Genomic DNA, 23881 nt, shown 5'->3' with positions numbered 1-23881 from the left:
CTGAAGGAGATGTGGTTCTGTGTGAGGCGGTGGTGAGTGGGGAGTGAGTTCCAGGTCTTGGCCGCCAAGTATGAGAAGGATCTACCTCCTATCGTGGATCTTTGGATACGCGGAACTGCGGCGAGGCCTTGATTGGAGGATCTTCGTTGGCGGGTGGGTGTGTAGAAGGATAGTCGAGTGTTGAGGCATTCGGGCCCTAGTTTGTAGAGGGCCTTGTGTGCGTGGGTGAGGAGACGGAATGTTATTCTTTTGTTGACGGGAAGCCAGTGGAGGTCTTTCAGGTGGCCGGTAATGTGATCTTGGCGAGGGATGTCCAAAATGAGTCTCGCTGATGCGTTTTGGATGCGTTGGAGTTTTTTCTGTAATTTGGCTGTAATTCCGGCGTAGAGGGTGTTTCCGTAGTCTAGGCGACTCATAACCAGTGCGTGGGTGACAGTCTTTCTTGTTTCGGCGGGGATCCAGTGGAAGATTTTTTTGAGCATACGAAGTACGTTGAAGCAGGAGGATGAGACGGCGTTGACTTGTTTGGTCATCGAGAGTGAGGAGTCCAGGATGAAGCCCAGGTTACGTGCGTGGTCCGTAGGTATGGGTGCTGAGCCCAGATCTGCTGGCCACCATGAGTCGTCCCAAGCAGAGGGGGATGAACCTAGGATGAGCACTTCCGTTTTGTCTGAGTTAGGTTTTAGGCGGCTGTTTTTCATCCATATGGCTACTTCTTTCATTCCTTCGTGTAAGTTGGTTTTGGCGGTGTTTGGGTCTTTGGTGAGGGAGAGGATCAGCTGGGTGTCGTCAGCGTAGGAGATGATGTTGAGGTTGTGTTGTCGCGCGATGGATGCGAGGGGACTCATGTAAACGTTGAAGAGGGTGGGACTGAGTGATGATCCTTGTGGTACACCGCAGATGACTTCAGTGGCCTCTGATTTGAATGGGGGAAGTCGGACTCTCTGAGTTCTCCCAGCTAGGAACGAGATGATCCAGTCCAAGGCTTTTTCTTTTATGCCGATGTTGCTGAGGCGTTGTATGAGGGTGTTGTGACAGACAGTGTCGAAGGCGGCGGAGAGGTCGAGTAGAATGAGGGCCACTGTTTCTCCGTTGTCCAGTAGTGTTCGGATGTCGTCTGTTGCTGCGATGAGGGCAGTTTCGGTGCTGTGTTTGGCTCGAAAGCCGGACTGTGAGGGATCGAGGGAGTTGTTGGATTTAAGGAAGGCGGCGAGTTAGCTATTGACGGCTTTTTCAATGACTTTGGCCGGGAATGGGAGGAGGGATATGGGGCGGTAGTTTTTAAGTTCAGAGGGGTTTGCAGTGGGTTTCTTCAGGAGGGCGCTGACTTCGGCATGTTTCCAGCTTTCTGGGAAGGTAGCGGAATTGAAAGAGCAGTTGATGATATCACGGAGATGGGGTGCGATGATTGAGTCAGCTTTGTTGAAGATGTGGTGGGAGCATGGGTCGGTTGGCGAGCCAGAGTGGATGGAGTTCATTAGGCGGATGGTGTCTTCAGTGGTGATTGATTTCCAGGCGCTGAGGTTGTTAGAGGAGCGTTTGGGTTCTGATGGTGGTGGAGAGGATGGTTCGTTGGAGTTATTTTTGAAACTGTTATGTATGTCTGCAATTTTGTTGTAGAAGAAGGAGGATAATGAATCGCAGAGGTCTTGGGATGGAGTGATGTCGTTTGAGGCTGCGGTGGGGTTGGTGAATTCTCTGACGATGTTGAATAGTTCCTTGCTGTTATGGGCGTTGTTGTCGAGTCGGTTCTTGAATGCTGATTTCTTGGTGGACCGAATCAGCTGGTGGTGTTTGCGGGTGGCTGTCTTGAAGTTGGTCATGTTGTCGGTGGTTGGGTTTTTTCTCCATGTTTTCTCGAGAGTACGGCATAGTTTCTTGGATTTCTTAAGGTCCTCGTTGAACCAGGGGGCCTTTTTTCTGTCTTGTTTGGTGTGATGGTTTTTCAAGGGTGCTAATTCGTCAGCGCTGTGAGTGATCCATTGTTTGAAAATGATGGCCGCTTCGTTTGGGTCTGAAGTGAGGGCGGGTGGGTTTAGGTTGAGCGATGTGAGGAGTTGGTCGGTGGTGATTTTGTTCCATTTTCTTCGGGGAATAGGTTGTGGAGGGTTGTGGGTCGAGGTGGTTTTGTAGCTGAAGTGAACACAACTGTGGTCCGTCCAATGGAGAGCTGTGGTGTGATCAAAGGAGATGTGTTTGCTGGAGGTGAAGATTGGTCGAGCGTATGTCCGGCCAAATGGGTGGGGGTGTCAACAAGTTGTTTGAGGCCGAGATTGGCCAGGTTGTCAAGAAGGGTGGTGGTGTTGCTGTCGTTTTTCTTTTCCAGGCGGAAGTTGAGGTCTCCTAGAAGAATGTAGTTCTCGGAGGCGAGGGCATGTGGACTGATGAAGTCAGTGATGTCTTCGCTGAATTGTTTACGGGTTCCTGGAGGCCTTTAGATGAGGGTGCCTCTGAGTGTGGTCCTAGGGTCGGTGTGGATCTGGAAGTGGAGGTGTTCGGCAGTTCTAAGGTTATCATCAGAGCTGGACGTGATTTTGATGGTGTTCTTATGGACGATGGCGATGCCTCCTCCTGTTTGGACGGAGCGGTCTTTTCGGATGATCTTGTAGTTGTCCAGGATGGCTATGGCGATGTCGGGTGATGATGATGCGTTCATCCATGTTTCAGTAAGGAAGGCGACGTCTGGTGATGTAGTGTCGAGTAGGTCCCAGAGTTCAGTTGCATGTTTGTGGATCGATCGGGTGTTCAGCAAGATGCACTTCGGGTGGTTAGAGTTGGAGCTGTTTGTGGGGTTAGTGAATATGGTATGGGTCTTGATGCTGGTGAGATTGCAGGAGTGGCAGGTGAAGGGACCGTGGGTACATCCCGGGGCAGCTTCGTAGCATTGCGGTGTGCGTCCGGGGTTAAGGGCTAGAAGGGTTGCAGCGTCGTACGTTATGCGGGTGGAGTGGGTTTTGCGGGGGCCAGAGGGTCTGGCGCTGGGCGCGGTCCAGGCGCGGACGGGCGTAGACGGGCTTACATTTGGTGTGCCTTCGGTGCGCATGGGGCGCGATCGCTGCGCGTGAACGCTGCGCACAGAAGCATCTGGCATATATGGATAGTGGAGGGGGAGGGGCGAGGTGGGGTCAGCTGGGAGGCGGGGCAGGGTGGAGAGAGGGGCTGGGAGTCAGGACAGCAAAATGGTGGCAGCAGAAAGCGAAGACAAAAACAACACAAGCAGGGCTTTGCTAATGTACACAATGTAAGCTTTGCAGTCAGCGCTACGAGCAATTTGATTACAGATCACAGTATGCAGAGTGGGCAGCCAGGAGCAGTGAAGCGCTACGATCTTAGCAGGGTACAATCGCCAATTTAGATCACAAGCAGAGTCAGCGCTATGAGCAATTTAATCTCAGATCACAATATGCAGAGTGGGCAGCCAGGAGCAGTGAAGCGCTACAATCTTAGCAGGGTACAATCACCAATTAAATCACAAGCAGAGTCAGCGCTACGATACCAATGCCAGGGGAGCGACCGCTTCTGAGCCAGCCAGGACGGTCACAGCGCAGGGTTAGGCGGGTCCTTCCTGTAATATCCATGGGAGATGGGGTCAGCTGGGAGGCGGGGGCGGGGTGGAGAGAGGGGCTGGGTGTCAGGACAGCAAAATGGTGGCAGCAGAAAGCGAAGACAAAAACAACACAAGCAGGGCTTTGCTAATGTACACAATGTAAGCTTTGCAGTCAGCACTACGAGCAATTTGATTACAGATCACAGTATGCAGAGTGGGCAGCCAGGAGCAGTGACGCGCTACGATCTTAGCAGGGTACAATCACCAATTTAGATCACAAGCAGAGTCAGCGCTATGAGCAATTTAATCACAGATCACAATATGCAGAGTGGGCAGCCAGGAGCAGTGAAGCGCTACGATCTTAGCAGGGTACAATCACCAATTAAATCACAAGCAGAGTCAGCGCTACGATACCAATGCCAGGGGAGCGACCGCTTCTGAGCCAGCCAGGACGGTGTTTGGTGTTAATAGATTTGCCCCCTCCAGGGCTTTCCCCAGATCGGCTGTGTAGATATTAAAGAGTAAAGGGGCCAGAACGCACCCTTGTTTCAGGCCATTGTTGGTTAGAACCTTGTTTGTTACGGCCTGTCAGCCACTGAAAACGTTATCCTCGCATCACAGGAACTCTGCGACACCCTCGCTGACCACTTTCACAAGAAGACTCCAACCATCTATAAAAACATTGACCACTACTTACCACCCACTCACATGGGAACAACTCACCACACAGAACACAACCTCTCTGATGAACACCATCTGCTCTGAATCACCCACTGTCCTCTGCCCACACCAAATTTTCAACCGCAAAAAAGGCAAAATCAGCTGCCAACACACCACCATCCTCATGGCTCTATAACCACAGCTACCTTCCCTGATGAGTAGAAACACGCCGAGGCCAGACCACTTCTCAAGAACTCCCCGGCTGACCACAGCGAGCTCTGGAACTACTGCCCCATCTTGCTACTCCTGTTCCCCGCCAAAGTCCTGGGGAAGGCCATTAACCTCCAACTCACCAAACACCTGGAGAAGTGCAACCTATTGAACCCCTCAAAATTAAGCTTCAGAACCAACCACAGCACCAAGACAGTCCTGAGTACCACAACAGACGACATTCGCACCATTCTGGACAGAGGAGAATCAGCAGTACTGATCCTACTTGTAACAAATGTATTGTCCCTTGGCTCATACACTTCTACTTACATAATAATCCCAGATCAATTCTATACACACAATGTATATATTACAATCTTATCCACACACTTGTATAGTTTGGACCATTTATTAATAAAAGTTGATTTTTGTTACACAACTGGTTTAAAATCACAAAGCAATATCACAATGTTAGATAAAGAGTTTTCAAGAAACACACACTACAATAATTAAAAAGAGCAATGAATTTATAAAAAAGGAGAAAAATCACAACAAAGGAGTGACATATACAAGACACAAGCAATTTGTCATTAAAAGTTACACATCAGAGATTCGAATATTTGTCACCAACTAAACCTAGGCCCGTTATTTTCTGGACTCCAGGGAAGTTTTTTATCTCGGGATTGTGTATCAGCGGCGTCAACGCGTTTCGATGGCTTAAAATTGATACTCTGCCATCTTTTTCAAGACTCTAAAATTCAGTCTCTCCTATATTCTGGGCACTGGATGGTTGCCAATTTCAGTAAAACTCCTGTTTACATTTTACTTCAGGTCCTGAGCGATTTGATCATACTTCTAGCGCTTCAGGCGTTGTTTTTTCGTATTCTTCTAGTCTTCAAATGAGTAATTTATTGCCTCAAGTCCGTCTACCTGTTTCTTATCGACTTGATGCCTTTATTCCATGTAGGTTGGCGATTTGAACTGTTGTTTTGACGGACTCTAGATCTTATTATTGTTTTCCGTTCTGTCAATATGCCCCAAGAGTGTTCCGTATTCCGTTATTTCAAAGCCTCCTAGTAGGGAGTGGGTTCGTTAGTGCGCTTCTTATGCGTGGGTAATCTTGCCGGCTTCCTCTTCACACTTTAGGCTCCCCTCCCTCTGGCTTCGAGTTTCTTTGCTTGTATACCTATTGGGCAGAGCCTTCTAATGGGGAGTGGGTTCGTTTACAGGTTTCTTTTGCCGTGAACGATCGGCTCTCTTCTGGCGACATGAAACTCCACTCCCTCTGCCTGCTCTGCTCGCGTTTCCGATGTGAAACGCGAGCAGAGCAGGCAGAGGGAGTGGAGTTTCATGTCGCCAAAAGAGAGCCGATCGTTCACGGCAAAAGAAACCTGTAAACGAACCCACTCCCCATTAGAAGGCTCTGCCCAATAGGTATACAAGCAAAGAAACTCGAAGCCAGAGGGAGGGGAGTCTAAAGTGTGAAGAGGAAGCCGGCAAGATTACCCACGCATAAGAAGCGCACTAACGAACCCACTCCCTACTAGGAGGCTTTGAAATAACGGAATACGGAACACTCTTGGGGCATATTGACAGAACGGAAAACAATAATAAGATCTAGAGTCCATCAAAACAACAGTTCAAATCGCCACCTACATGGAATAAAGGCATCAAGTCGATAAGAAACAGATAGACAGACTTGAGGCAATAAATTACGCATTTGAAGACTAGAAGAATACGAAAAAACAACGCCTGAAGCGCTAGGAGTATGATCAAATCGCTCAGGACCTGAAGTAAAATGTAAACAGGAGTTTTACTGAAATTGGCAACCATCCAGTGCCCAGAATATAGGAGAGACTGAATTTTAGAGTCTTGAAAATGATGGCAGAGTATCAATTTTAAGCCATCGAAACGCATCGACGCCACAGATACACAATCGCGAGATAAAAAACTTCCCTGGAGTCCAGAAAATAACAGGCCTAGGTTTAGTTGGTGACAATTATTTGAATCTCTGATGTGTAACTTTTAATGACAAATTGCTTGTTGTCTTGTATATGTCTCTCCTTTGTTGTGATTTTTCTCCTTTTTTATAAATTCATTGCTCTTTTTAAGTATTTTAGTGTGTGTTTCTTGAAAACTTTTTATCTAACATAGTGATATTGCTTTGTGATTTTAAACCAGTTGTGTAGCAAAAATCAACTTTTATTAATAAATGGTCCAAACTATACAAGTGTGTGGATAAGATTGTAATATATACATTGTGTGTATAGAATTGATCTGGGATTATTATGTAAGTAGAAGTGTATGAGCCAAGGGACAATACATTTGTTACTAGTCTATTACCCTAATCCCCTGGTGTTCATAGGGGGTCTCTCTCATTTATCTTAACACTGATCCTACTTGCCCTGTCTGCAGCCTTCAACACTGTCTCCCACCACAAACTCATTGAATGATTACACCACATCGGCATCACAGATGATGCACTAAAATGGATGGCATCCTTCCTCACTGGATGCACCCTGAAAGTCTGACTACTCCACTTCATGTTGCAAGCCAAGCACAACATATGCGGAGTTCCCCAAGGCTCATCCCTCAGCCCAGCACTCTCACCATCTACATATCATCACTCGCAGACATCATCAGATCACATGACATCAACATCATCTCCTACGCCAATGACACCCAGCTCCTCCTATCACTTTGAGTCGAACCCACAATGATGAAGACTAACTTCCACAACTGCATGAAAAGTGCCTCAGACTGGAGACGGTTGTGGGGTGCCAAAATGGAAACACCAATCCATAATACAATTTAATACAGGAGCACTTGCACTTTAACACTGAACAGCAGTGATAAATTTGGCGGAGACACTAAACCACAAAAAACAGAGTCAAACCCGGGAGGTCAGAAGGCAAAAAGACAGGGTAAACACGCCAAAAGATGCCAGGTCTAACAAGTACTGTTCATGGTCTATTCAGATTTATGATGGGCCTTCACTGGGTGGTGAGGCAGAGGGGTCATTATGCCCTCTCCACCTCAATTTTTAGGTCTTTACATTACTTCATCAAAAGTAATATACACATTTTTAAATGAAAACACACTTAATGTTTTCATTAATCAAGAAGCAGCTTATAAAGCCACATCACTAAATGCTGTCAGGTGCTATGTGCCAGATTTATCATAGTATTGCAATAAGTCATGCCTGTGTCGCAAGAGCAACACAATACTATACTCAAATTTACCAAGCAGTGCAAGGCCACCTTGTGTGGCTCTGTGGTGCTTTGTAAATCTGCTGTAACGCAAGGCAGCAAGGTGCTGCCTTGTGTTACTTTGCCCTGGGAGGGTGGTCTGTGGTTGAAGGATGGGTGTTTCTATTCATCTACACATGGATTTTGGTGCATTCCCAGATTTACCAACAATGGGAAGCTTGAGAATGCATCAAAATGCTACACCCTTCCAGGGGAGGCACAATGACTCCTATGCCTAGCAGCGGCCCTTGGAGGGAGTTCCATGGGGTGGTGAGGCGGGCCGGGGAGGGGCGGGGAGGGGGGTAGTAAACACCAGAATACGGATAAAGGAGGTAAGAAGACAATTAAATAAATAAAACGAATTTCGTTGCTCGCGCTGCATCGCAAAATGCAATGATGTAAACTACAAATTTGCTTCTGCAGTTGAAAAAATGACACATTTTCCATGGACTCTTTATAGGGTGATTGGATCTCTTTCTTGTTAAGGCCATGTATGCAGGCTTTGCATTTCTGACACTTAACAAAGCCAGGACTGGCCCTCAACCAATCCTCCATAGCGAACATCTCTGGGCTACTCACTACCAGATCCTGTCTCATGAATTTTGCCCTTCTGAATGTTCAAAGAGGTCTATGTGGTGTAATAGTCCCGAATATAGGGTCACGTTCACTAAGTGCCAATGTCTATTCATGGATTCTCTCACTTTGGCAGGATAAACATTGTACCCAGTGATCATACGTAGTTCATCTTTGCCTTTTATGTTTTCAATTTCTCCTGTCTTGCTTGAGAACAATAACAAATCTCTAGTGATTCTCTCCATCTTGTTCCAGGCTTGATTTAGAACCTGGAAGCTATATCCCCTCTCTGTAAATCTTCTGGGAGTTTAGTCTGTGCTTCCCTCAAAGAGGTGGACTCACTGCAGTTTCTTTTCATACATAGATGTTCTGCGTACGGAATACTTTGCTTGAGTTTCTGTGGATGAAAACTATGAAAGTGCAAGATTGAATTTCCTGCTGTAGGTTTCCTATGGGTTCTAGTGGGCACTTAGTTGTTTTGTACAAACACATCAAGGTCCAAGGTGCAAACTTCAGATTCGCTGATGGTGCTGGTGAAGTATACATTTAAAGAGTTGTCATTTAATGCCATCACAAATAAACTTGCTTATTCCTGTGAACCTTTCCGCAGGATGAACAAGTCATCTATGAATCTTATCCAGAGAATGACATTCTCTGACCACTCACAAGCATGTTTGGCTCTGAACACCTGCTGCTCCCACCAACCCATATGTAGGTTGGCATAACTTGGGATGAAGCAGTTGCCCATAGAAGTACCCCTCATCTGATGGATTGTATCATTTCCAAACATGAAAAACTATTTTGCAAGTACCATCTAGACATTTCAATTAGCATTTACGTGTGTTTGAATAAGCCTATTGGTCTTGAGTCTAGAAAATGTCTCATAGCCCTGCAAACATCTTCTTGAGAGATGCTGGTGTACAGCGAAGTTACATCAAGTGTTATCAGAGCAACACATTCCTGCCATGGGATATCATAAACCTTCCTCAGGAAATCCCCTGTATTCTCTGTGTACGTAGGAAGGCACTTACAAATTCCTGCAAAAAAGTGGTCAATGTAGCTGGAGGTTGCCTTAAATATACTACCAATGGCAGAGATAATAGGTCTCCCTGGTAGATTATCACAGTTGTTGTGTATCTTGGAGACCAGTTCTAGTATAGGTGTAATAGGAACATCTACCTTGAAATACAGGTATTCACTTTGTGAAATTAAACCTGTTCCCCTCCACCCAGCTAAATCTTTGTGGAATCCATTCTTTACCTCGGCCACATTGGTTTGTGGTACTCACTGATAACACTTGCTGTCCCGTAACTGAGTTTTGGTCTCATTGTTATATATGCTTAATTGCCACAACGCAATGTTTCTTCCCTTATCTGACTGCTAGACCACAATGTCTTTCCTAGATTTAATTTTGTTCACAACATTTAGGTGTCCTCTTTTTTGCTTTACATTTCCTTTAAGAAAGTTCTCACTAGACATCACAGATAGAGCTTTTAAAACATTGATTACAAGGTCAGAAAATATATCAATTGAGTCCCTTGGAAGGTTAGGAACAAAAGTAGAATTGGGTCTTGTTAGGATGCTACCATAAATACCTATAACCTAAAAATTGGCTGTCTCTCTAGATGATACGAGTGGCCTAGTGCCTTCATTATCCCTCTCCAATTGTTCTAAATCATGTAGTAAATTAAAATCTTCCACCACCAGATGTAAAACAGAAACATCTTCAGCACATTGTTCCACTCCTTCTGATTCAGTTTTATTGTGCAAAAACATCCTCAATTTCAGCTTTCTCACAAAGTTAAAGAAGTCAATCCGCGTTTGTCCATAGTTGAAAATAGTTTGAGTACAGTATGAGAGATCTAAAGACAAAGTCCTTAATTCATCCTCTGACAGAATTAGATCCGATAGGTTGATCACTGTGGCTAGGCCCAAATCATTTGCGCTCTCGTGTTTCTTTGACCTTGGCCTGGATCGAAGCTCCATGCCTTCTCCTTTGTCTATTATGTTTCCTATACTGAATTTTCCTTTTCTCGGTGGTCTTGATCTGGCATTCATCGTGTGATCCAAACGTGAAAAACAAAGCTCATCTATGACTGAAGGAGGCTCCGGTATATCTCTGCCTCTATTCAATAGCCCTCCTCCATCTTCTTGGTGGTATACAACCCTGAACTAAATTCTGAGCTGGTTTGTGTCAATGTTCTCTTTTCTTGATTTTTCATTTGTGGGACAGTATTATTTGATAGCTTCTGTCCATGCAGGGTTTCAAACTGATGTGCAAAGGTATACATTTGGCCCGTCTGATAGTCCAACCTATACCTAGTGAATTTTATTGTCTTCCGTTCTCTTTCTGTTTGCTTATGCTTCTTCAACTTGATTTTCAGATCTTTTTAAAGTTTCTGCTTCTGGTTTGGCAAGTATACTGATTTCCTGTTGGACTAATCATATTTCTTCCAATATTTTCTCCCTGTTTTGTTTTGCATATATAATCAAAATTCTCATCGTATTCTGGGATGATACTGCACTGTTCATAGACCATTATTGCAGCATTTCTGGGTCAGGGTTCTCAAAGGTCAGGGAATCAATACGTGCAACCCTCTTGGTCCTCTCCCCACCTCCAGATATTTCTCGAGTGATTTGCACTCCAACCACTTGGAGATCTCTGTTCTGTTCAGTTTCTCCAGTCTACGCATTTTAGACTGGCGATCTATTTCAGGTCGTACATTGCTCGTTGTCTGCGTATGATTGTATCCACTCTCTGCATTGTCATCAAACATTGCATCTGATGCCTTCTCTCTTTGAGCCAATTCTCTGTCATTTTTTGAAAGAGTATCTTCCTAGTTCAACTTATACAACAAACTTCTCCTGTGCGAACTGAACCCATCTGGTACTATTATTTCCTGCACCTCTCCCCAATATGTAAAGTGATTCCGCTGAGTAAGCTGAACCGCTTACCTGCTTACAGGCATCTTTTGATGATCTGATAGCGGTTCGCCCTGCTCCTCACTTCCAGCATAGATTTTTAACCTCTGTCTTTCTGGCAGCTCGGTGGGGCTTCAGGGAATGCTCCGCATTAACTAATTATCCTACCAAACTCCTAGAAGCACCAGAACGAGGACGTGTCAGGGTCATCACACTTGGCAGCCGGTGGATTTCATATAAACACCAATTCCAGTTTGTGATCAGTAACCGGACATCCACACAGCAGGCTAGGATATATCGCATTGCACATTTTTATTTCTGGCAGTCAAGCGTTTTAGCAGTGACTATTGCTTTGATCACAAACTTGACGCCATTAATTTCCATGTTTTATAAAACAACAGATCACATGGTTTCACAAACAATTGACATAGAAACATACCACAAGGCAAATATGTTAAAACATGTGTTACAATTTGTCTCTTTTACTTTTTCTCTTACATTTACTTTTTCTTTTCAACAAATTATTATTCTCTAATATTTAATTTTTTTAATTCATTTTGTATGTTTTCTTTAAACTTTTGTTACTATTATGTTCATGTTACCCATGTCAACTTATTATCAGCGTTTAACTTTTGCATTCAAATTAATCATACTTGACTACATCTCCGATGTTTAACACAATAATATTGCACAAGTCCATTGTTAACACTGAGGTAAAGTGCATATGCATAAAATCAGTGCCTCAAGAGTTCATTATCTGTATACTTTTATGGTGATAGAGATTCATTGTAGTAAAGTTCAAGTGCATTAGGTAAACATGTGCTTACTCTCTTAAAGTGCAAGTGCCAACATTCATGTAGTCAAATAATTGCTGGTGCAGATATTCAATTAAATGATAAATATATATATGCACTGAAAAAAACCAAAGGTTACAGCAACATTATAGTTCGGCTCAGATTTCACTCGTATAAAACCAGTGAAATTCAGCAGTTGTATTTAGTTGAGCTAACTGGAATTACGCCTCTGCAGTACACTGCTTATGACCTCACATATATCACTCACGACATGGCCAGTGACATCACTGATATTTCAAATACCATCCCTGACTACATCATCCAGTGATTGTGAGTGTGTTCTAAAAGTCCATGAGGGCTACACATATGAGGTACTACAAAAGTTACATCAGAAAATACTACTAATGAATTATACTATTTGTAAAATATATGATGTGAATATCTCTTTGACTATGTGAATCCCTGTGTGAGTGGATGTGTGAATGACTGGGCATGTGAATGGTTGAGTAAGTGGTTGTATGGGTGAATAAGTAGGTGTGTGAGTAGATGTATGGATGAATGAGGGGGGTGTGAGTGGCTGTATGGGTGGATGAATGGGTATGTGAGTGGCTGTATGGCTGTCTGAGTGCCTGTGTGAGTGAATGTATGGGTGGGCGACTGGGTATTTAAGTGGCTGAATGGGTGAGTGAGTGGCTGTTTTATTGGGTGTTTGGCTCACTGAGTGGGTGTGGGAGTGTCTGTATTGGAGAGTGACTGTATACATGGCTGTATGGGTGAGTGAGTAGACTTGTGCATGCTTTTATGGATGTGTGAATGGGCATGTAAGTGTTTGTGTGGGTACATACGTGGTTCTGTTGAGAGAGTGGTTTTGTGGGTGTGTGAGTGGCTGTATGGGTGAATACATGGGAGTAGTTGTATGGGTGAGTGAATGGCTGTGTGAATGAGGTTATGGGTGAGTAGGTGGCTGTGTGAGTAGGTGTGAGTGGTGTGTGTGAGTGAGTGGGTGTGTGAGTGGCTCTGTGGATGAGTAAGTAGGTATGTGAGTGGTTGTATGGGTTGGTCAGTGGGTATATGAAAGGGTATGTGGCAGTGTGACTCGATGTGTGAGTGGTTATGTGGATGATGCAATCAGTGGTATCATTTGAAATGTCATCAGTGATGTCAATGACCATGACGTGAGTGATGTAATATGTGAGGTCATACTCAGTGCATTACAGGGTGTAACTGCTGAAATATACTGGTTTTGTACGAGCCTAAGAATACCATCCCTGTAACCTTTGTTTTTTCAGTGAATTTCTAAGTTTTTAAAAATTATTTTTCCTTACTATAACACCCCTCTAACCTTTATTTTTTCAGGTAATTTCTAAGGTTAAATTTGTTTGTTATTTCCTAACTATAATGTCCCTGTAACCTTTGTTTGTTTAAGTAAAGTTCTAAGGATTTTTTAACTTTCTAACTGTAACCTGTAATCTTTGTCAGTGTGTGTGTGTGAGTGAGTGTATTAGTGTCTCAGTGGGTGTGTGAGTGAGTGTATTAGTGTCTCAGTGGGTGTGTGAGTTAGCGCGTGAGTGTCTCAGCGCCTGTGTGAGTGTCTGTATGGGCCTGGGAGTGGCTGCATAAGTGTCTTACTGGGTGTGTGAGTGGGTGTGTGAGTATCCAAATGGGTCGGTGAGTGGGTGTGTGAGTCTCTGAGTGGGTTTGTGTGTAGTTGTGTGAGTGACGGTAGTGGTCTGTGAGTATGTGCACGGGTATCTGAATGGGTCTGTGAGTGGCTGTTTGGGTCAGTTACCTGGTACATGAGTGTCTGAGTGTTTTTGTGGGTGTGTCAGTAGCTGTGTGAGTGGCTCAGTTGCGATGGAACCATACCTGCACTTTTATATAGCAAGAGTCCACAGTTTTGCACAAAATATCTACCCAAGTGGAGTGCCTTCTACTGGTTAAATACTAAGTGCCAGCTCCTTGGATAAATGTCCAGTATGAATTCGACACTACAGCTGCATAATGGAGCACGAGGAAGTGGCACCATTGACCTTTTGTGCAGTTTGGTGATGTCACTGACCATGTCATGAATTATGTAATATGTGAAGGTCATATGCAGTGCATTGCAGGGGCATAAGTTATCGTTAGCTCAGGTTAATATAACTGCTGAATTTCAGTGGTTTTGTACCAGTGAAATTTGGGCCTAACCATGACATTTCTGCAACCTTTGTTTTTTTCAGTGAATATTTCAGGTTTAAAAAAAGTCTATTTTCTAAGCATAATGTCCCTGAAACCTTTGGTTTTTCTTGTGAATTTCCACCATTTTTTAATGTTATTTCCTAACTATAACGTCCCTGTAACCTTTGGTTTTAGTAAATGAATTTCTAAGTTTTATTTTAAATTGTGTTTCCTAACTGTAACCAGTAACCTTTGAGAGTGAGTGTGTGAGTGAGTGCATGAATATCTTGATGGGTCTGTGAGTGGGTTTGGGAATGTCTTAGTGGGTCTGTCAGTGAGAGTGGGAGTGGGTCTGGGAGTGGCTGTGTAACTGTCTCACTGGGTGTGTCAATGGGTTCATGAGTATGTGGGTGGGTCTGTGAGGGGGTACCTCAGTGAGTGGAAATCTGAGTGGGTGCATGAGGGTCTGTCTGGGTCTGTGAGTGCAAGTGAGAGTGGGTTTGCGAGTGCCTCCATGAGTATGGGAGTCAGTCTGTGAGTGAGTGCATGAGTGCTGGAGTGAGTCTGTGAGTGGGTGCATGAGTCTCTCAATGGGTCTCTGAGAGGGTGATTGAGTGTCTGAATGGATCTGTGAGTAGCTGTGAAAGTGCATGAGTGGTACTGTGAGTGGGTACATGAGTGACTGAGTAAGTTTGCGAGTGGTTGTGGGTGTGACTGAGTGCATCTGTGAGTGGGTTCATGAGTGTCAGGGTAAGTCTATGAGTGCATGTGAGACTGTCTGAGTAGGTCTGTGAGTGGAAATATCAGTGTCTGAGTGGGTGTGTGAGTGGGTATCTAAGTGTCTGTGTGGGTGTGTCAGTAGTATGTGAGTGACTGGGCCACAAAGAAACCATACCTGTGACTGAATCCAACAAGACTCCACAGTGTTGCACTAAATATCTACCAAAGTGGAGTACTTTCTACTGGTTATTGACTAAGTGCTACCTCCTTGATAAATATCCAATACGTATTCTTCACCCAAAATGAGTAATGGAGCATGAAGAAATGTCATCAGTGACCTTGTGTGCAATTTGGAAAAGTGATTGTTCCTGGTGCATCTTTATCCAGAAATATATGATACGAGAAATCCTCCCATAGAGAAGACAATGAGACTACAAAGAGGAAAATCTTCACCAAACAAAGGACTATCTTCTTAACTATGTGAAGCAAGTCCTTCTGTCTTTGGTGGAGATGTCCTCATATTCCCTGGCATCAACAATGCCTCACCAAAATCATTGGGAAATGCTCTTGCGGGGCCATTTGTTAAGCTGTACATCATCCTCGCAAAAGGCAAGAAGACATTTACATACTGCTAAGGTGGGCGGGGCACAATGGTAAACCTTTCAAGTGATTTGTACATTTGAATACTCAGCAATTTAAAAGGAGAACCATGGACTCTGCTTTCACCAGGTAATGAGAAGAAAGCTCCCACTCATTACAGTAACAGTCATTGGAGTTGAGCTTCCAGTAGCTCAACAATGCTTTCACCCCCAAGAAGTATTTCACAACATCTTTCAATATGGAATTGCAATGAAAACAAACGTGCTATGCCTTCGCCAACCCAGGATTTGAATAATATGTCCTTTGCAGAGGTGGAGACTTCAACTGGGACAACTGAAATGTTTATATGTGGACGAGCTTTGTGCTGAGGTTTAGTTTTTGTGAAATTAGCATCAGGATCAGAAGGGCCCTGGAACCCCACCCCCTGGGGCCTGTCCATGGCTTAATGTGGAGGAGGGCTGCATGACCTCTCTGGTCTGATTTTGGCCCTGCCTTGTCTCTCAGTTTGCCCTGGAGCCCACCCAGGGCACCCATTGTGCATGCTGGCGACCCTGAGTGGAGCTTCAAGGCCCAGAGGTTCCAGAATGAGGGGAGCCAGCATTACTCTCACACACAGGGAGATGCTAGGAATGCAGCTTCCAGTGTGCAAGAGCAATCGTTTAATCTGTTTTAATGTCCGCATGTCTGAGGGCAGGAACACAGATGAAAACTCCGCTACCAGTAAGCGGAAGCAGTTTGACAGCTCGAGCAGAGTTATGTTTGCTCTCACTTGGTGGGAGCTGTTACAGCTCTAGCCAAGAAAAAACAAACAGCTATGCCCTTGTTGTGGGCACCCCGGGACATAGGGACCCTGCTCTGGAGGGTGCGTGCGGTCCCAAGAGGCATTATTGGCTCCATGAGGGGGGCAGTGCGGCCCCCTCCCAGTTTTAAATACAATTTCTGCCCCACGGAAGTGGTGGTCCCCAGGGTGTGGGATTTCTGCTTGGCCTCCTGCCATCCCATTCAATTTAGCCCCAAGGAAATGGTGGTATCCAGGGCATATTAAAGCCCCAGGAGGAGGGTCCATGTGGACCCTTTCCACTATTATTATACAGACCCGGGGAGGCGGTGGTCCCCAGGGCTCAACAAGCCCAATGGAGGTGGGTCAGCATGGCACCCCTTCCATATGTAAATGAAGCTTGAGGGTAGTGGTGGTTCCCCAGGCAACCAAGAGTCCTAGGAGGGGGCCCTGTGTGCCCACTCCTTATTTTTATAATAAAGGCATGACCCCAGGGCCTGTCCTAGCCAGGGGCTGAAAAATAAACAAGCATGGAAGACCACATGTGTGTGTTTTTTCCTGCAGATTTGCAACTCTGTTGTGATTTTGCACCAAAAATGTTTAAAAAATCTCTTTTGCCCAGGCAGGGCCTCAGGGGGACCCCAGAAACAGAGCTACGGGGTAAGGATATTCCTACCCTGCCCCCTTGTCTTTAAAAAAAAAAATGTTTTTTAGGGGACTTTGCTTGAAACCATGTCCCATGACTGCCAACACTTCCTTGTTGAAGTGTTGACAGCCAATCAGATTTCAGCACACGGGCTGTCGAATGCGCAGACACTTTGGCTCCCCTGAAGAAAGCCCCAAGCAAGCCACACTCCAAGGAAGCCAGCTGGTACATCCCCACCCTTCATGAGTCCAGATGCACCTGCCGAAAGCTCAAGTAGAGATGGAGGGGCAGCAGGGATCCCAGAAGATGACTCAGCCTTCAAAACCACTGTCACCGCACACCACCACCACATTGGAACAAAGAAGAAAGTGGTCTTACAAGAAAGGATCAACGGTAACGCGCTCAATAGTAAATAACCTTGTGCGGTGATCAACCTTGGCATCTATTTACACTGCAAGATCAAGGAGAGACACAACAGCTTTGACAGCCCATAACTCCCAAGACCCTCCCAAGCCACCTGCAACCACAGCATCCTTTGAGGTCCGACTCCAACAGACCCTACTCAGACACCCCTCACCCCGGATGTTACCCTAAAGATCATGAAGAGCATCCACTCCAGAGCCCCTTGGACCCCTGCCCGAACCACAACTTCAACAGAGCAGGCACCACCATTGCCCCTGAACTTTGCCACACCATCAACTGCTCCAGCAACTCTGCCACCTTCCAAAAAGACTGGAGCCTCCGCCAACAAAAGGGACATCCAGCCGCCACCATCGCACCCTACAATGTCAGTATTCAACAGACCCAACTCAGCTGGACTCCCCTCATTATGGATGTCACCTTCAAGATCAAGAAAAGCATCAACTCAAGAGCACCCTTAGACCCCTGCCCATACCACATCTTCAACAGAGCAGGCACCACCATTGCCCCTGAGCTTTTCCACACTGTCAACTGCTCCAGCAATTCCACCACCTTCCTGGACGACTGGAAACAAGCAGAGATCAAACCCCTGCTAAAGATATCCTTCGCCATCACGACAGACCTCCACCCGCAACTATTTCACGCTACTACGTCAGAATCCAACAGACCCTACTCAGCTGGACTCCCTTCACCCCGGATGTCACCCTCAAGATCATAAAGCACACCCACTCCAGAGCACCCTTGGACCCCTGCCCGCACCACATCTTCAACAGGGCAGGCACCACCATTGCCCCTGAAGTTTGCCACACCATCAACTGCTCCATCAACTCCACCACCTTCCCAGAAGACTGGAAACACACAAAGATCAAACCCCTGCTGAAGAAACTCTCCACCGACCCGAAGGACCTCAGGAACGTCAGATCCATCTCCACTCTCCCCTTCCCAACCAAGGTCATAGAGAAGGCCATCAATTTCCAGCTCTCAGAGTGCATCTAAGCAAACCATACGCTTGACCTCTATCATTCTGGCTTCCAGTTCAACCACAGATGGAGACTGTCCTCCTTGCCACCAGTCAACTGAGGCAAAGCTGCAGCCCTCATTCTCCTGGACCTCTCACCAGGCTTCAAAACCATCTGTTACTGCACCCTGTACAAAAAAATCCATTGCACAGGCATCAGCAACAAAGTCCTGGAATGGATTTGCTTCTTCCTTACCGGCTGAACACAGAGTCAGACTACCTCTGTTCCTCATGGACCCCAAAGAGATCACCTGTGGAGTCCCTCAGGGCTCCTACCTGAGCCCCACTCTTGTCAACATCTACATGGCCCGCTCACAGTCATTATCAGAAACCACTGACTCAACATCGTCTCCCATGGCGATGACACACAGCTGATTCTCTTCCTCACCAACAAGTTAACAGTCACAAAGAACAACTTTCATGACAGAATGAAGAATTTTGCTTCATGGATGAAGAACAGCTCCCTTAAGCTCAACTCAGAGTAGACCGCAGTCTTAATCATGAACTCCACTCCCTCCTCTTGGGATGACTCCTGGTGGCCCACAGCACTTGGATCCCCCCCCCTCACAGACCACAAATGAAATCTCAGCATCATCCTGGACTCTTCGCTCACCATGAGCCACCATATCAACGCTGTCTCATCATCCTGCTTTCACATGCTACACCTGCTCGGTAAGTGGATCCCCACAGAGTCCAAAAAGACAGTCACCCATGCACTTATCAGCAGCAGAATTGACTACAGAAACACATTCTACAAAGGCATCACCCAGAAGCTCCTCAAGAAACTGCAGAACATTCATAATGCCTCCGCCAGACTTATTCTCAAAATCTCTCGCAACAGCATCATCACCTGCCACCTGAGAGATCTCCATTGGCTCCCTGTCAACAAAAGAATGACCTTGGAGCGCCTCACACATGCCTTTAAAGCCGTACTTGAGGCGGGACCTGCATACCTCAACCACCACTTTGCATTCCACTTACCCACCAGAAACCTCCACGCCACCCAACTGGCCCTGGCTACCATCCCACAAATTGTCAAGAGCACTGCCGGAGTAAGATCCTTCACCTACTTTGAGGCTAATACCTGGAACACCCAGCCTCTCCACTGCAGGCAATCACCATCACTGCCTCAATTCAGGATCTCAAGACTTGGCTCTTTGCCTGAACCATAGCACCTTCGACAAACCAGCAACTCCCGCGCCGCACCTTGAGATCCTTTTGGGTGAGTAGCTGGCTCTACAAGACTCTTGATTGATTTATTGATTGATTGATTGATTGATCCTCAGAGGATCTGTGTCCCTAGATTTTCAAATTCCTTTAATATCTCAAAAACTACTGAACAGATTTGCAATTCACAAAAAGGTTGCTTTTTGGACCAAAAGCTACCTTTCCGACAAATTTATTGTAATTTTGTTCAACGATTCGGGCTGTTCTCTTGTCTGAAATTCCAATGGGAATTATTGTGGGAAACACACATTTTTTGACCCCCACTTTTACATTGTCCCTTACAATGTCTAAATACAACTGGGATTTTTTGTGTGTTGTGCTTTGATTGTTTTACTATTTTAGACCTGCATACATTCTTTACACATTGCCTTTAAGTGATGCCTGTCTACTCTGTGCCATATCTATCAGGGTGTTGAGCTCAGGTTAATTTAGTGATTTTAGTGGTTCACATGACAGGGATTGTGTTTGTTGTTTAAGGTAGGTAGTCACCCCATAACTAACAGAACAATTTCCTACGGAATGATATTTTACATAGCACTTCTAACCTTTTGGAATGGGTCACTTTTTATGAAACATGAGCATCACAATAACTTACTTCTGCATGGCTTTGGTTCTGAACATAATGGTTGATGAGCAGATTGGATCTAATCTGCTCAAATCAAGGGCAAAGTGCTTGAGCAGTGATCCTATCATAAAGGCAGTATTGACTTCAGTGTAATCACATAGGGGCATATTACCAACCAATAGAGATAATTTTTGTCTCTAACTTGTTTAGAGACAAAAATTATCGCCGCACATCGGCGATTTTTATCGCAGATAAACCTGGCTATTAGCAAGGTTTATCGCAAATGCGATAAAAAACGGCCGCAATGCATGAATATCGCTGAAAAGTCAGCGATATTCATGCATTATCGAGCAAATGCTCTTAGCCATGTTATCCACCTCCCATTGGATAACATGGCTAAGAACTGCTCATGGCAGGTGTTAGCTTTTGGAGATATTCGCGCTTAGCGCGAATATCTCCAAAAGTTGGTAATAGGAGATAGCGATGTTAGCGACTGTTTTCAGTCGCTAACATCTTGGCACGCCCACTTTGCATGTCATTAGTGATAAATATCACTGACATGCAAAGCGGGGCCCAAGATGGTCGTTATCTCCTATTAGCTGTCGCTAACTGGTGTTAGCGACAGCTTGGTAATAGGGAGATAATTTTATCTCCGCTTTCTTGGCTTTTAAAGCCAAAAAAGCAGAGATAAAGCCCCTTGATAATATGCCCCATAGTTATTTGTGGCAGGTGAGTGAATGAAGAGGAGAGATTTAAGCTGAATAAAATTAATCAGTTGGCCCTGCTAGATTGAGGACAGTATGTCTGGGAATCTTGGTTGGTTGGACACACGGTAAGACTCGCCCTACAGGGCAATCTATCAATGCCAAATTAACCAGTCTGACAGGTAAGGATGTGGATCAGTTTTGTGTCTGAGTTGGCCAGTTTTGTGGTTTTGTGGCAGGTGTTGAGGATATCTTTGTATATTCAATATGAGGCAGTTGCAGGCAGCACTACAGGCAACAACAGGTTGCACAGGCTGCCCACGCAGACCGGGGTGAATGTCTCAAAACATGGAAGGATCTGTAGCTTGTGATATTGGGTGTGCTGTAGCAGACATTGCAGTTCTAAATAGAAAATTAACCAATTGCGGCTCTACCCACCACGGCTGCTGCAAATATTCCTTCCCTAACTTTCCTTAACTCGAGGTTTACCATATCTCATCTGTAAAGCTGGCATCAGCTGTTTGGTTGGATGTGAATGAATGAAAGTGTGTTGCAGTCACTTGCCTGTGGAGGCACAACTTCTACACAGGCATGAGGGGAGAGGTGTTGACTGCCTGGTAGGCTGTATCTTGCAGTGCTGTATGGGTTTGCATGACACCGTAGTGGATGAGCTGCTGAACCAGGCAGACATCAAGGCATTTTTTTATGTGTGTTTCTTTCCTTTAATAGGCAAAGTGTTTAAATCTTTTGGAATAAAATACAATAACTCTTTATTAAGCAATGTTCTCAGCTTTCTTCCTGCAATATCCTCTACACTGTATTCTAAAACATATCAGTATCCAGACTCCATGGAGCCAATGATTTTAGCTCTTTGATAGGGAAGGAACTTAATTTCACTGCTGCATTTCTCTAATATTCTATCACACATTGTCTTCAACAATCATAAATGCCTTCATTTCTCCACCCTTAAGAGATCGACCAGACAGTATATCTTATAAGGGTTTAAGGTTGCTAGGTCAACAAAATCGGGGCACATTTTTCACTCAGTTTCCAAATGGGAGCCACTTTTATGTTGGTGCCAGGGCCTGTTTTCTCTTCCAGTGCAACCCTGGCCAGGCAAGGCTGGTATAAAGTCACCATTTTTGATGTTGCAGTTCTAGGGCTAAACGAGTCAACCTGCTTCGCGTGAAAGCAAGACAAACGCTAATGTATGTAGATGTTACTGGAAGTAGTAGCCAGAATAATATACGTGGTTTTGGGTTTATTCATCAGCTACTTCTGAGCCTGAATAAGAGGAACATGTGTCTGAGCAGCAGGACTAGGACACCAAAATGTACTGTAATGTTCCTACATTTCATCAGCATGGTAGATGCATGATCACCCACTGTTTCCAAGGTGAGAAGACCTTTTTACCCACATAAGGTAGGATAGAAAAGTAACGGTGCTTGCGTAAAAAAAAAATGTAAATAATAAATATGTGTAAAGTATTAGTATCAGGAGGAGGCTTAAGGTGAAGCATCAGCAGGAATAGTTTATTCTCTGGTGTTCTCCAGCGACTGATACAGGGGGCGCTTCATCATCCCATAACAACCCACCGTGAATGACCAATAAAACCCCATGGACCGAGGGAATTAATAGGTTAAGGGGTCTAAACTTGGAACATTTTTAGTATAATTGCCCCATCTAAGGAGGAGACAGGGGCTGGCTGTTATTTAATCTTTCCTGCTTGGCAATCTATCAGACAAACCCCCTGATTTCTATTATCTTTTCTATGTCCTTTTCCACTTGCTCTTGGTGGAATTGACTTTAATAAACTGAACTTACTTGAAACTGTGACCCCAAATCCTGTACTTTGCTGGCTGACAAAGGTGTGCAGGAAATAACCTTTTAGCTGAGAGGTTATATGACTCCTGCTGTGGCATGCGGTGCATCAGCTCATACCTGAACTGATTTACCTGACGACAGAATGTAGCAAAGTAGGATCTGCTTCTTATGGTTACTCTCACTTTTTGCTTGATGTTACACTGTGTTTGACTAGTTTGTCTGGGATCCTGCTAATCAGGACCCCAGTCTATCTGCTTTCTCCCCAAAATGTTATGCTATGTACTTAGGTACCCGCCAGATTGGATACTGGGGTGCCGTTGTCAGGCCCTAGTATATGGTACACATGTACCCAGGGCATAGGTACCCCATAGGCCTCCCATGGGCTGGAGCATGCATTATGTCACCCATGAGAGGCCATGCAAAATGGAACTACAGGCCTGTCATTGCAGCCTGTATAAGATGGTGCATGCACCACTTACTTTAGATATAGGTTTCGTATATCTGTAGGTCACTACACTTAAAACCTATAAGTCACCCCTATAGCAGGGCTTGACAATCCTGAAGGCAGGGTGATGGGTTTTAGGTGAGAGGGTGCCCCTGCATGAGCAGAGCACCCCTGCAACCTTCGTAGAACATTCTACCAAGTGTTTGGTGACGCAGCCAGACAAATAGGTAGAGGGGCATTATATGCTGGCGTAGAATGCTTTTTCAAAAACAGCTGCAACAAACCATGTCATGTTTGGTATCAAACACCTTGGAATTATCCCTTCACACTGGTAACCAGTGTGGGAGGTATGATTCCACCATTCAGAAGCAAGCTTCGTGGGGTCCATGGCCTTCCTGGTACCTTTCTTCTCAACCCGGACAGCACAAAATAGTTGCTACCCACCAGAAGCACATTTCTGCCCTCCTGCTGCTGAGCCAAGCTCGAGCAGAAGAAGGCAGCACAATAGGCATCCTGTCACAGGGAGGTGTAACCACCTCCCAGATAGGATTAAGAGTATTGGAGTTGGGTAGGTGCACTTCCAAAGTGCCTGAAAGTCTGCACAACGGGCACATTTGATGTCCCTATGCATAGTCCAGATCAAACCAGCCCCGGGAGCTGTTGGCTCCTGCTCTGGTGCGAAATTGGACAAAGGACATGGAAGTAACCTTCTCACTGTCCTGACCCTCCCCTGGGAGATTCCCATGAATCTGTCCAACCCTCTCCTGTCGGTACAAAATGGCTTACCTGGCTGTAGGGCCCTAGATTCGATGTGGACTAGATT

The sequence above is a fragment of the Lissotriton helveticus genome, chromosome 8 (assembly GCF_964261635.1).
Source record: "Lissotriton helveticus chromosome 8, aLisHel1.1, whole genome shotgun sequence".
NCBI classification, from domain to species: domain Eukaryota; kingdom Metazoa; phylum Chordata; class Amphibia; order Caudata; family Salamandridae; genus Lissotriton; species Lissotriton helveticus.
Note: the sequence above shows the minus strand (reverse complement) of the source record.